This window comes from Siniperca chuatsi, linkage group LG23, assembly GCF_020085105.1.
Source record: "Siniperca chuatsi isolate FFG_IHB_CAS linkage group LG23, ASM2008510v1, whole genome shotgun sequence".
NCBI lineage: Eukaryota > Metazoa > Chordata > Actinopteri > Centrarchiformes > Sinipercidae > Siniperca > Siniperca chuatsi.
Genome location: NC_058064.1, coordinates 19145201 through 19160086, shown reverse-complemented (window position 1 = coordinate 19160086; position 14886 = coordinate 19145201). Strand labels below are relative to the sequence as shown.

The 14886-nt window shown below is 41.2% G+C and overlaps 1 protein-coding gene across 5 annotated transcripts in view; it reads right to left on the bottom strand.

The window, feature by feature from the left end:
• Positions 1–14886, bottom strand: part of kcnc2 (potassium voltage-gated channel, Shaw-related subfamily, member 2) — a 105734-nt gene that overhangs the window by 89659 nt on the left and 1189 nt on the right. The gene's annotated exons all lie outside the window — the stretch shown is intronic.

Sequence of the window (14886 nt, the reverse complement as noted above, 5' to 3'; positions counted from 1 at the left end):
TTGCTAACTTTACTGTTTACTCATTTCAAATTAGACAACAGAGAGCATTTGCCACTGAGGTCAACGTCTGAGCCCAGAGACGTTCAGTAAGTTCCTGGGTGCTTTCAGACAGCAGTCTGCTACCAATGCATCCCCCCACAGTATAATGTATTTTGATTGGGCAGCAGCAGGGCTCTGCGACCGCAGCTAACAGTTCTACCCAAGACTAGTTCTCTAATCTCATCATGTAGCATAATTGAGCATGTTGTGGCTTAAAGGATAAGGCTAGCCATTTTCTATACTTCTGTTCTTTAAAAACAGTTCACAATATATCCACTCTAATTGTTTAAAAAGGCTCAGTAATTTCCTAAAACAGCAGGGTACTGTAGGTAAATCTTATTAAAAGAAGAAGAAATAGTGCATTTGTTGAACTATTTTCAGCGGCGGATTAATCCACATTTGGTTCTCTAGAGAGTATTTCTGGCAGCAGGACGGTGTGTGTGGGACTGAGTCAAAATAAACTACAGTGTGTGTGTTCATAATGAAGGAACATGCCACCCAGTGCAGCAGTGTGGCTCACTGATGTGGTTTTAATAGTTTTTGGACAATGGAGTAATAGTAACAGAGGAATAAGATATATCAGGCTTTGGATGCACACACAACAGTTGGTAGGAGACATTCATTGTTGGTTTTGGACTTTTCATGGGATTTGTTAACAATCAGAAAAATATATAACATCACCTGGCTTACAGTACCCTTTAAGATAGAGGAAATGGTTAGCAGTATGACATGATCAGGGGTGGAAGTTACAAATTACATTTACTCTTGTTAGTGTAATAAAGTTGTTTTTGTGTACTTTTTAGTGTATTTTTGAAAATCTGTAATTTTACTTATACTTAAGTTAAATACTTTTTTAATCACAAGCATTTTACTTTGCTACATTTCATTGTAAAAACAAGTCACATGAAAAAGCCCTGATGACCTGTGTGAGAATGGAACAAAAGAAAGATGTCAGATCAGCAGCTGCAGCAGATGTGTCTGCAGCTGCAGGAGGGCAGAGCTCCGAGAGGCGACTCTCTGCGCTCAGCTGACACTCTGGAAAAGATGCATGTCGATTGTGTACGCTCACTGGCCGAGAGGCGCGGGGGGGTATGGGAGGCTGGGGTCGCACCCCGTCCTGGGCTAGCAGTCAGTGAACAGTACATACCGGTAAATGCACAACAATGCAATCAAATTAAGGATGACGTCATTATGGGTTACGGTTAGCATCATTGTACCTTAATTACTCACTGATTTAATGCACCGGTGTGCTAAGTGACCCAAATCAAACAGTCGACAGGCGCACGCTGGGGCTGCTAAATGCAAAATTCTAAAGTGCTCAAGGTGGATCCTCCAGGCGACTTCTGCGTTCACTCGGGAACTTTTACCTTCAGCGAGGTGTGTGAGGCCTTTTTGCTGTTTTTTTGACGATTATCCCTGTCGCAGTTGTGACTGTACAGTGCTCATTCAGCTCTAAGTGGCTGAGTGGACTGGTTACAGTGGGACGGAGAGGCTGAGAGGACTGGTTACAGTGGGACGGAGAGGCTGAGAGGACTGGTTACAGTGGGATGGAGAGGCTGAGTGGACTGGTTACAGTGGGACGGAGAGGCTGAGTGGACTGGTTACAGTGGGACGGAGAGGCTGAGTGGACTGGTTACAGTGGGATGGAGAGGCTGAGTGGACTGGTTACAGTGGGACGGAGAGGCTGAGTGGACTGGTTATGTTTTGCTTTGAGAATGAACGAGCAGAGAAGTTGAGCCTTGAGCAGATCGTGGAGGACTTCGTGGTGCACAAGGCTCACAGAGTGACGTTCAGACAGGTGAGAACAATAACAAACTCACTTATTGTTGTAACTCACTGTACAGATGAGAGCGTCAGCACCCACTGCATTGTGTAGCATTGCGTGTGTGCGTGCGCGCGTGTGCACTACGCGGTGTGTAATGTGTGTTTGTGGCTGCAGTCGCTGTGGAGTTCATGTTGTCTGCCTTGGTGATGCTTTATTCTACTGTTGATTCTATAAGAAGTGTCAGGCTATTTAATTTATGTGGCTTAATAATGCTTGTTGCACCCACGGTGTCCATAGACTTTTTATTTATTGTCGGCCATTTTTGGTTCATTGTCTGGGTTTTGTCCTCTTTTCTGGTTAATTCCAGTAAAGCTAGACAGAGGAGGCGGTTGTATATTTATAATTGATAATCTGTTGTATGCTGCAAAGTGCCTCTATAGAAATGAAATTTATTGTTGGTTTGGACATAGGGGCTCTGTGGTGTGATGTTGTTCGACTAGTGTACAGTAAATGTTGACATTTAATGCAGCTTATTTTGTAGCCTAAAGGTGTTCTTTAATTTAACCTTTTCACTTTCAGTGCCTCTGTCTGTCCACCTCTGTTTCTTGGTGAGTTGATTTGGCACCACATGTCCTCTAATTGAGCCCTGCATTAAACAGTGTATCCTCTTTACAGCCTCTGTCTTTGAACCAGTTGAAATGATCAGCGGACAGAGCTGAAAGCCAGGCGATGATCCAGCAGGGTAACCAGGCGTGCAATTAGCATCAGACGAAGTTACCAAGAAAACAGTGACATTCAGTTCATTACTGTGCCTCGCTTTGGAGGAACAGAAAAATCAACACATTTTACAGATTCAATCACAACCCAAGCTGTCAAAGAGCGTCAGCCCACAACTATTCACCATTATCATAAGATGACAACTCTTTCTGTGCACGTCAGGCCCCTGTCTTCTCCTAGGTGGTGTGACATTTTCAGTTTGCAGCCTCACCCTCATCTGTGTCTAGGAGTGCAGTTGAGGATGTCTGAGTTGTCTGCTGTCACCCAAGAGCCTGCCGTACTATAAGTGTGACCGTTAGGCAGTTAAATAAAATGGCGTTACAGTAAACACCTCTCTGGAAATGTGGCCTGACCTTTGCCTGTGAAGTCTGGAAGGCTCTGTGGGTGCATTCCTGCCACATGTGAGTTAATTTAAGCAGTGGGAGTTTCTTCAATACTTACTCTGTGGCTTAAAGGAGCTATATGTAAGATTTATTGTTTAAAACATTCAAAAATTAAATTATCAACAGAACGTGAAGAAATAACAGTTTTGACTTTATGTCAAAGAAAGAAAGAGAGACCTATGAGTGACTGCATTTCCTTGCTTCTTACGATAGGGGTGCACACCCCAACTTTCTGGTGATATGCTGCCTCCAGTTGGTTTGGAGTTTGAATTTAACAGGTGGCCAATTCCTACATATAGCTCCTTTAAAGGAAAGAAAAAGGTTTGAAGGCTGTGCAGCTTATTAGATTACATCAGCCTTCAGTTGCTAAGTGATGGGATATCAAACCCTAGACAGGAGGAATATTTTTTTAATCAAAGAGCATATCACTGATTTTTATTTTTGTTGATTTTTGTATTTAACCAATTTTCTCATACATTATGATCACCAAAACTGGGTTTATTATGTTTTCACACAACCGTGATGTACGTTAATGTAACATAATCTTTGCAACCCCAATGACGCATTGGAGGTTAAATTATTATGACTGCCTGTTCCCATGTGACGCCCTTAGGACCTCAGATCAATCCAGTCAGCATTGATTTGGTGATTTGCAGGTCAAAAGACTACAGTCAAAACCAGGTTAAATTTGGTTGAAACATATAACCATATTTCGAGTTTAAAGAGTTTGAATTACTATATTTCATTGTGAAGCAGGTTTTAACTATATGTTAAAATACAGTCAATGAATTGAAACAACAGTTATATGTACAGCTGAGTACATTTTTCTCTACTAGTGTTGGTACCACACCTTACATTCGTCATGTGGCCAGAAACACAACTGAAAATCTCTGCTAACATGTCTGCTCTGTGTCTGCTGCATGTGTAAACAGCTATATCAACTGTATAAGGTGATAATATATCAGTGTTGTGTTTACAGCTTGTTGCGATATTAACAAAAGAAGCCCAAGTTATCAAATGTCAAATGTTGTGTTACACTTAAGCATGCACACAAGAACTTTCTCCAAATGAAGTAGTCTAAAATTGGCAAAATTCTGACTATGTGGAACTATGTGATCAAAGAATGAGTAAACAAGATAACGGATCTCACCAGACGTTTGATACCAATTTTTTCTAATTGACAGTCATCCACACTCATTTCTGTTGGTACCAAAGAAGTATTCAGGAAACTTTTCACTTTTCAACCAAATTCAGTCACGTTTTGACCTTGTTTAGGTGTTTGACAGTTCATTCTTGAACTTGGAAACTGCAGTTGACAAAACAATCTTAATTAAAAATCAACTTACGTCAAAAGTTTGAGCATCTACGTCTACAGTTCCATGACAAGTGACTTCTGAGCAAACTCAATATGCTGATGAAGAATGTGTGACATGGCCGATAGCTCCCTAATAAGCGAGTAAATGGACCTTGGTTTAAAATAGTTGTGTCAATTGTTTAGATGTCTGTTGACTGGCAAATCACCCACAAAAATCTGTGCTTACTGGGAAAAGGGAATTTTAATAAAATCATAACCCGTCAGTTTCTTATTTAATAAACTGCAGCAGCTGTAAATTGAATTCTGAAACACATTAAACAATGTGGAAAAAATCGCACTCTGAAGCTGTTTAAGAGCTTGAAGGGAAATAATGGAAACACAGGGAAACCCAAACTTAACCTGCTCTCATTGAAGTCACGCTGCACTCTGCAAGACAGCGACTCAGCGTCAGTCAGCCAACCGGGGCACCGAGGCAAGAAACACAAATCAGCCTGAAAGTCTGATTTATTAATTACCTTTTAATGCGCGAGTGTCGGGGTTGTGCAAATGGTGGAACTTTCAGTAAATCCATTGTCCAAGGAAAGCGCTCCATCTTTTAGTGACTGGATGAGCATTAATTATTCAGCATTAAGCCCACAAACGGCACATCTGTTATAGCTTACGGAGCTCAGGACCCACATCAGGGCCCCTTCTGGCAGTCGACGGGCAGTGCATGGTAGACGGTTGGAGCACATCTTTAGCATGCACACCATCACATCCATAAATGCATGCTACATAACTCTTGCCTAACCCATTCCTAAGAGCACTTCTGACTCTGAAGTGTATCTACTGTATAATCTGGCAGGTGGGTTCTCCTGCTGAGTTGGACCTCAAAGAACAAGACCTGTCTCCTTCTCTTTGATCCGTTCCAGTTTCGGCAGCACTCCTCGCAGTCTTCACTCACGGTGACATCGATTTCTGTTTGCAAATTGAGCAAAGTGGGAACAAATGCACCACTCACGTCAGATGCTCTGTTGAATTAGCACTTGTAGAAACCTTTAATGATACAAAGAGGAGCGCTGTCGTCATGGAAAGTCCACATGCACTCATGCTTCAAAATGCTTCATTCATAGTCAAATGCACATCATGCCGACTGGTGTCCAAAGTCGTCACAAATTTGCAAAGCTGAGCTTTCTGAAAGCAGAGACAAGCTTTTTTTCTGCCTTTTGCTAGCTATTCCATCAAGGACGAAGAGTTTTCCATAGCAATGGTTGGCCACAACCCTTCCGGCCTCTCTCATTTTTATATAGTTAAACTGAAGAAAACATGATTTGTGTATTTATAACCAAAAGATGTAGGATGGACATCAAAGACAAAGACTTTGAGATATAAAAATTCCAAACCATTCCAAGCAAATGTGATAAAACACCTTTAAAGAAGGTTATTCTTAAAACAGATTTCTTGCCCTATGAATATTCTACATTTATTACAAAGATTCAAAAAGGCCACACAAAGTCAGTGATAGAGACCCAGATAAGGGCTCAGAGTAACACCGTCATCACGTATGCCAAATCTGGCACTTCAGTCTACTGCGTAATAATTTAAAAGTCCCTTTGCATGAGAGAGAGAGTGAGCATGTTCTTCATTTCGGTGGAGAATGTGTGAGTGTGTGTGTGGGAGAGAAAGGGTGAGACCGACAGACAGAGAGAGAGCACGGCCTGATGGGATGACGTATATAGCAAACAACTGCGAAGCAAGGGGTCCAATCATGCATACAGAACGAGTCTCTTTCATTAACTATCCAACAGGCCTCTCTTTCTCTTTTGTGTGCGCACAAAGACACATTCCTGCACTTTATCATTTTTGTTGGTGGTGGACGCTCACTACATCAGCATACGAATAAAAATCCGCTTTGCTAGTCATTTTCATGAATTGATAAATGATAGATGGACAGCAATTTCTGCAATGGCTAAAACAAGTAGCAACCACTACAGCTGAGTGTTCAAGTCAGTGTGTGACTTAAAGTTTAATTCCTGTTTAGGACAACTTGGCTCATATTTTTGTAGTTTTCTGCGATCCCAGAACATAGCGACACAAAGTCTGATTGTTTGTGTTCTTTTCCCCGTCTGGGTTCTATTTTTACCAGTGCTGCAGAGTTCCCAGATCTCAGCAAGTAACATGGCTGAAACTATGAAGATAAGATCCATGTCGTAATAAACTGGAATTATCCTTAAATTGCTATTAAGTTCCTTTAAAGCGAGACTAAGTAACTTTGTACTGTACTGTATTCTGTAATTGCCACAAGTGACCACAAGGGGCAATTTCAGTATAATGGCGCAATTTCCCTTCATTTTCCAAAATTCTCTTGAATCAGACTGACTGAGATCTAACAGAGTGGGACCACAAGGAAACAACAAACATGTCTCCTGGTGAGCTACGACGTGTTTACTTCTTGCTTTACTTTTGCAATTAAACCATCGAAATGTTTATCTGTAACATTCTAAAATGTAGTGTAATAGTAGCACAAGTAGAGAAGAGTCAAACAGTTAGTGAACAGACATTAATTACTCAGCATTACCTATCTAAAGTTTGCTAATAATAGCCAAGATTACCCATCATAACTACTAATACATAACTACTGGTCATACCAGACTAAATAAGGCTGTAACGTTAAAACCACTGAATGCATTGAATTGAGCAGGGGTGCTTTTCATTGCTAATCAATTCTACTTTTAATTTTTTTGAAGAGGAAGATTGTATTATTTCTTACTTTAATAGCCACTAACTCCTAAACCACTGTATCTCTGACTGTGCAATTATGATCTCAGTGGTTACCTGCATATATCACGTGTCTCTTGTGTTGGTAAGTTGGATAATCATTGTTCCATTAAGGAAACATAAGGCTTAAACAGAAGTATGTTTTGGTGGATGTTTGCGTGACTGACAGGTGTTTTAAGCCTCTTCCAGTCAGCCATGGTGGTTGCTGTTTGCTTGTACCACGTCAGTTCCTCACAGGCCTCCTCCCCCTATGACCACGGTTGGATTTTGTAGCTATAGTAACTTCCAAGAGCACCCATATAGAAAATTCTAAACTTCCCTTCATACATGTCACAGATGTTACATGCACATGTATTCTACAGTCAGTGAGGAACTAACCAAAGAGACCAAAGTGCACTACCAGTGAAGAAGACGCCACAGACACCACATTGCACGACTGACATGTGATAAACACAAACTGCAGTGCATGAACACCTCAGGGATGAGCGCTTAGCAACAAATACACCACCAAATGTTGAAAAAGAAGCAGACATCTCACAATGCACCTTTAACAGAACCAAAGCTGTTGTGAAAGTATGTCTCATATTAACCTCTCTCCTTATTACCATAACTGCAGCCTTTCACACTACTCCTGTACACTGAGCTATTATAGTCAACCAAAGCAGCACAGGATGATGATTGGCGGGGCAGATTAACGTGACTGGCAGCGGCTACAAACATGCCCAGCGGCGTGCCGTCACCGCCCACGCTCGGGCAGCCATTTGCCCTGCTCTCCTACCCAGCGTCAGGTCTGCTGCTGTTTACACGTCAGACTCTATTTACTCAGCGAAGCCTTGCCGTCTGTTTGAAGCGGATCAGCCACATTGCCTGGCCTCCTACAACCTCAGACTCTGCACAATATGATTCAACAGGGTTTCCTGATGAGGCAGGCAGGCCCTTGTGCACCTGTAGCTCTAGTTAGACCAGAACAAAAAGTAAAGATGCTAATCACAATGTGTCACCTCTGACAGCAATAAGAAAGCAGTTAAAGAGACATGCACAAATGGATCGGCTGTGTTAGTGATGCTCCAACACCTTTTTTTTTGCATCGCTGCCTCAAAACAAACAAGCTAGCACGCAAGGGGTTAATGAGCAATAAGGGTTCGTGGCTGAGCAGGTTTCTGAAATCAATCAGTTTCACAGACCGGACGGATCTGAATGAAAACAGGCCGTGGTGATGAGCGATGATGTTGCCATGACAACAGGCAGGCTGAGCGTGCAACCTGGCTTTGGTATCTTCAGGCGTGCGGCAGGCGGCACCCAGACGGTTTGGGTTTTTAACCTCTTAAGTGGAAGAATGCAAGCTGCAGTCTCAGATGGGATCATGGGAGGATGGGGATGCGTGGGTGGGTGGGTGAGAGTGTATGTGTGTGGGGGGGGGGCTACAAAGTCAGGCATCAGTTAAACCTCTGCCTCAGAGCGCAGACATGGGAAATGAAAAAAGGTGGAGTGTTATTTCTTTTTTTTTTTTGTTACCATCCCAATCCAGAAATGGCCAACTACAGAGACACGAGAGGGACAAACAAACAGGTTAACACATAAAACACCTACACACACACACACATAGAAAACAGCCATATATTCTCACTCTTCTCCTTCCCAGAAACACAATCAGAAACATACAGGAAAATCAACCACAGACTCTCACTCTGGCTATCTCACACAGACAAGTGAACACGTCGATAGCTGCTGTTAAAATACACTGCATGCAGATTAAAGAGGCAGCGTTGAGAGTGAAGGAGAACATGATGGCTACAACAATAGAAACAGCGTGGGGAGCCCAGAGAAACACGCCTGCTACCGCTGACTGCTGGCACATGAACACTCGTGGACGAGTTGGTTAAAGGGACAGATGAGACTTTTGGGTTTTTCAGCTTACCTGGTGAAACAAACTCATGGAAGGCTTTCTGACAGCCAGACAGCTGATCTGATGTCAGTTATTATGCTGTTAATGAAGCTGCTGGTTAATGAGAATTGTCATATTAGTTGGGATATACTGTAATTACTGTAAACAAATGAGAGCATGATGGAGAGGCCTGGTGCTCTGTCATGCTGTTACTGCTGCTACATCCTCCCAAAATGAAGACCACAAACCCTTTCCCATAAACCCTGTCGCTCCTGTTGCAGAGAGGGCGTTCTTTGCTTGCCCTCCCTCCCTGACGGTGCGCTGCCTGTGTTTAATTGAAGAGTAGGTTAGGAGTTAATTGGTGAAATTATTTTGCTATACACTTTTACTACATGCACCATTAGCTGGCAATAGAAGCTCTGAAAGTGTCAGCTCTGTTTCCTCTTCCATTTTCATTCTGTGAAGCAATCGAGCACATTTGCCAAAACACCTGACCAGTGGCTCACAACTGGGAGTCTTTCTTTTTTTTCCAGTAATACAAAGATTTGGGTGAATCAGATTTGAAAAGAATTTGCATGAAGACACTGCATTTTAACTGTTGATGGACTGTTGCATACAACAGGTGATGTGATTTGCCATTTCTCTTCAAAAGGTATCCTGTGGAGTTTTGAACATCTAGTAGCTCCATGCAGCTGTTTTTTATGAGTGGGTCGCCATGTTGTTTGTCATGTGTATGCGTTCAGGGACGCTTGTGCATGTGCACGCGGGTCCAGCCAATGGTTCAAACTGTTCAAGAAAAATCTATTTTGCAAATGTTTTATGAGGAAGGAAATACATTCATCACATTTGTTAGACTCTAAGGATACAAACTGTGCGTTTTCATGAGTAACACTAAATGTAAACATAACTTTTAATTGTATACAAAGAAATTCCACACGGCACCTTTCATTTATCTGTCCTCGTCATAGGAAGGTTACTGTAAACTACGCTGGTCGGTGACTTCTTGGAGCAGGAAACACAAGAACTTCTGGATATGTGAGGACATAAAATCCAGATATAAACTGGACGGTTAAACTGTGCACCTTTTAAAACATGTGCGTTTGGGCATTAGGAGGGGACTGCTCATGGCTATTATGGGCAGAAGGAATGCTTACAGCGACCAATAACCCTTTCAACGTACACATGGTATGCAAGTATTGTATTAAGATATAGTAGACTTGAAAAAAAAACACTTTAAGTCTATTCATTAATATGTTACTTTCTCTCTACTTTTTTTAAACATTGTGACATAAACCATTTCCCACTCCTGTATATCATGGAGGATAACACACCTGAAGAGAGTTAACACAGCTTTTGGCTTGCAGAATAGAGTTGGCTACCTTATTTTAGGCTAACACAAACCTTCACAATGTCTTCAGCACGTCATAGTAAGCATGATATAATGATTCAGAGCCTTTCTGCAAATGGTGATTGATTGTAATGATGATGACTGTTCAGATGTAAATGATCCATCCATCTTTTTATTCACCACCACACCAATTAATGTCATTTCTGCTGTTAAAGAGCACTTTACAGTTAACGTCACCTCTGTGGTGTCAGGGTCAAAGGTCAACTGTGAAGAGGACTGAGCTTTCCACCAGGCTGAAATCACACCTTTCATTTCCATGGAGGATAACGCCACATTAGTCTCTCCTAACGCCTTATCAGGGGGCGGATTAGTGCCCCCTGGGGTCATCTTTTAGACACACACACACACACACACTCGATCACACTACACATCACCTCTCTTTCTCTCACACACATATGCAGAGCCTTTCTCTGTGTATGGGAGTTGTATTAAAAGTTCATCAAAAGCCAGCTGGCCTTTAATAACAGAGGAAACATTTAGGCATCGAGGAGGAGCAGCATTTCTCTGCGTGCTGCCACCGTGACACCGAACTGAGGCCTAACATGGCTGCAGGTGGAGCGTCATCGGCATCAGGGAACGTGGTTCACACGCAGGCAACAGAGGCGCTTCTTCAACTTCAAACAGATGCTTCTGTGTGGTGTTGGTGGCAGGGAAATGTGGCGTGACTTCATTTCTGTGTGTGCATACTGGGCGAGTGTTGGTACAGGGAGACAGATGTATGCGTGCTGTAAAGACAAGCATTCAGCTGCATCAACTCCCTTCTGCCAGTGAAGCATCTCTGAAACTAACTCAATATTTACCTTCGATACATCCCTGCTAGCTCCTCCGTCAGCAGGGTAATCACTAATGAAATTACAGATGAAATTTAGATGGAAGAGTACAAGGAACAACAGGTCGAGAGAATTTTGTGGTCATCTACAGTTTCTCTTTAAAAATGAATGATTTTAAGCTGTGGCTGTAAAGCTAACTGTAATGTAATGATAATGTAGCTCAAATGTAGCTTTGGGAATGATATCTAGGTGTAATATCAAGCTGAAGTATTACGCTCTGAAAGAATCTTCTAATTATAAAATACACTTCCTGTCTCAGTATTCCTTTCACACATAAAGACAAACCTCTGTCCTTGCTGAAAGTTTTCTGGTGGATTGTGAGAGGAGGTGATACGGGGCAATACCACCCTCAACACACACACACACACACACACACACACACACCTCCAGCCCTTTCATTAAAACCTCGATGGGAGACAGACTCTGGAATTGGGCGACGGACGAAGCAATTAAACATTGGTTGAATAAACAGACTGTAACTCCAGGATAAACGGACATTCAGTTTATATTAGCTTCATACCTCAAAATGTTTCTGGAAAAACACAAAATCTGGATTGAATCTTTAACAAAGGGGATAGTTTAAAGGTCAGCTCTTCTTCTTCCTAAAATATATTGTACATCAAAGATATACATATATTTGTCTAATTTCTCACCATCCCCACAAAATCTCATATAAAAGTCCATGCTGTCGTGTTCAAACAGCTACCTGTAAACAATGAAAAGCGTACACGATGATGTAACCACAGCAGAAATTAAACCAATGCTATTTCTGTTACTAAATTACATTACGCTCTCTTTTTAGCTGTTGGTGGTAATTAAAGAATTACGAGAGGTAATAATATTAGTCTGATACAGGAGAATTTCAATAATGGGGAACCTCTACTTCCTCTTCCTCTGTATTTAGCACTGATGCAGGACAAATGCAGAATAAATGCATGAAGGCAACCTTTAGTAGTGTGTACTGCTGTATACAACATTATAGCAGGCTAGATGTAGATTATGTTACCTGCATGAAATGTAATTAAATGTAGCTTCAGAGCTATTCCTTTAAACCATCATAGGACACTAAATCTCGCGACTAAAGCCAGATTGATCAAATTCTTGTGGAATTAGCAGCGCTTTAAGGGCCTTGTCACACCAGCAATGACACTGCGGCAAAAGCACTAGCAGAAGGCTTTAGGAAATACAAGCAGTGTTGAATGGCAAACAGAGTTGAGCCTGGCTTTACTGTAGCCACAGCATAATGCAATGGGATTCAGTAACACACTGTGTTAAGTATGTGCACATACCCGTTAGAATGCAGTGTAGTGTGTCCCTTAGCATTGTGCTAATATCCCGTTTAGGAGAAAATGATCCCGGCTGTGATGAGCTTTTCCAAAACTGTACAGTCCCGATGTTTGATCGCCTGTATCGTGTAGCAACTTACACCAAAGCAGCCCTTTGGATAGTTTGGCCAAAATGCTCCTGACAGTCTGAAAGCATCCTAAATCAGATAGAAGCCTGGAAAAGTTTTCTTTGCAGGCTTTTAATCTGACTATCACCCCCGAAGCTTTGCAGTAAAATGATCTTCTTATGAGCTGATGTCTGAATTCTTCCTGGAAGCCAATACTGGTCTAACTGGATCTAGCCTCTAACTACTTTGTGAAATGGGTTAATAAACTATGCGTGGCCATGGTTTGAAGGCTATTTCAGAGACTTTTTATCTGGCAAAAATAATTCTGGGGAAGAACTGTGAATCTTTCAAAGTCTTTTTTTTTATGTTTCACAATCAAACGGTCATATTTGGTCAAAGAACATCAGTAGAAATAGTTATTTTTAAATCTTTATTTGCCGCTGCTACCATGAAGTGCTATATATTGTACGGCAGAACGCTGCTGCAGCACTGCCCTCTAGGGGTTGAAACTTTCAGGCAGTGTCACCTCTGGCCACACCCCAATCAGTGATGTCACAGCAGCAGTGGCGTAAGAAGTACTCAGATCTTCTTTATGTAGAAGTAGCAATACCACAGTGTAGAAATACTCTGTTACAAGTAAAAGTCCTGCATTTCAATATTTTACTTAAGTAAAAGTACAAATGTACTAAAACAGACTTAAAGTCCAAAAGCAAAAGTACTCATGGCCCATTTCAGAATAACGTATATCATATTATTGAATTATAATTAGAGATGAATTAATATGTAAATGACTTTAAAGTTGCAGCTGGTAAAGGTGGAGCTTATTTTTCACTATATATACACTAGGGTAGCTTATGAATTTCACCAAGGGATCAATAAAGTCTCATCTTAACCTTTAATTATAAGTCATAATTTATTTGTTGGTTCATTTTGCATTATTAATCTGAATCTGCAAAGTAACTAGTAGTATCAAAAAATGCAGTGAAGTAAAAAGTACAATATTTGAAATGTAGTGGAGTAGAAGTATAAAGTAGCAGAAAATGGAAAGACAAAAGTAAAGTACCGCAAAATTGTACTTAAGAACAGTACTTGAGTACATGTACTTTCCTTTTGTGACTGTGTTAATTTTAAAAAACCTCATCAGTCAAACATGAACTAATGAAACATTTTAGCTTCAACAGTTGTGTGAATGCATCGCCAGTTAGGATGACCTGCTGCCTGTGACATCACACAACATGACATTCACTCCTGTACGTCAGTCTGCCAATGAGGGAAAGATTTACTGTCCATTACTCAGCTTAGCAGAGTCCCTGTCCTTCACTGAGAGTAAGGGTCTAGAATTAATAAAGTAAAAAAAAAAAGTTTAAAAAAACATTAAGTCCATTAAACACACTGAATTTGAACAATTCAGTAACGTCTGATGAGCAGCTAATAAGTGATTTATAATATCTGAGAATAACTCATGTTTGTGTGGTGGTATTTTCTGACAACTAACCTCCTGGTGTTAGATTCAAACAGACAGAAAATACACATCAGTTTTGCTCACTGGGACGTCAAATCTCAGCATGCATGCTTTTCAGCTGCACTCCATCCAGAAAAAACCCTCAGAATTCTAACTTGTTGTTTGCCACGCACTTTACCATTGTGCCGGAGTGTAAAAAAAAAAAAACCTAATGATGATCAAAAAGGAATGACAGAGATGCCACATGTTAAGTTTACATCTCTCCTATTCCCAGCATGAGGCACCGCACTCATCCAGGAAAAGATAAAAGTCCCACACATTTCTTTTGTGTTTATCATTTCTGAGATGCACTTTGGAGCTGAATTAGATCTAAATGGGCAACTAACACTGTGAATGTTGAAATGACATTTCTAGAGCTGTTACCCAATAAACAAAAGCCCTTGCAACAGGAACAACAGGGAAACACATATAGGATGCATGGCTAAAATAAACAGCATCAGAGTGCAACAAATGTAGGCTATAGCCTCTGTTTGGCACAGGCCTACACACCTAAAATACACTGCTGCTATGAATATCCGCCTGACAGTGTTAACACCTTGTTTGCTTATGAAAAATCTGCTTTTGCTGAAGAGATAATTGCAACAAAATCAAAAGGTTGGAAAGAAATGATCTCGCACCACTGCAAGACATCTCACTTTTTGATACTAAGTTCTTGAGACTTTAGGCTATACCAACTTAGAACTTATAGCTACTTTCTTTACTCTCTCTGGGAGTATTGGGGTTTTAAAAACTCGTTCAAATGGGCATGTTATAGAGTGTGTTTCTGTGAATGAAAAGAAGGTGGGAACTGAGGTGCAATGTGGGGGTTTTGT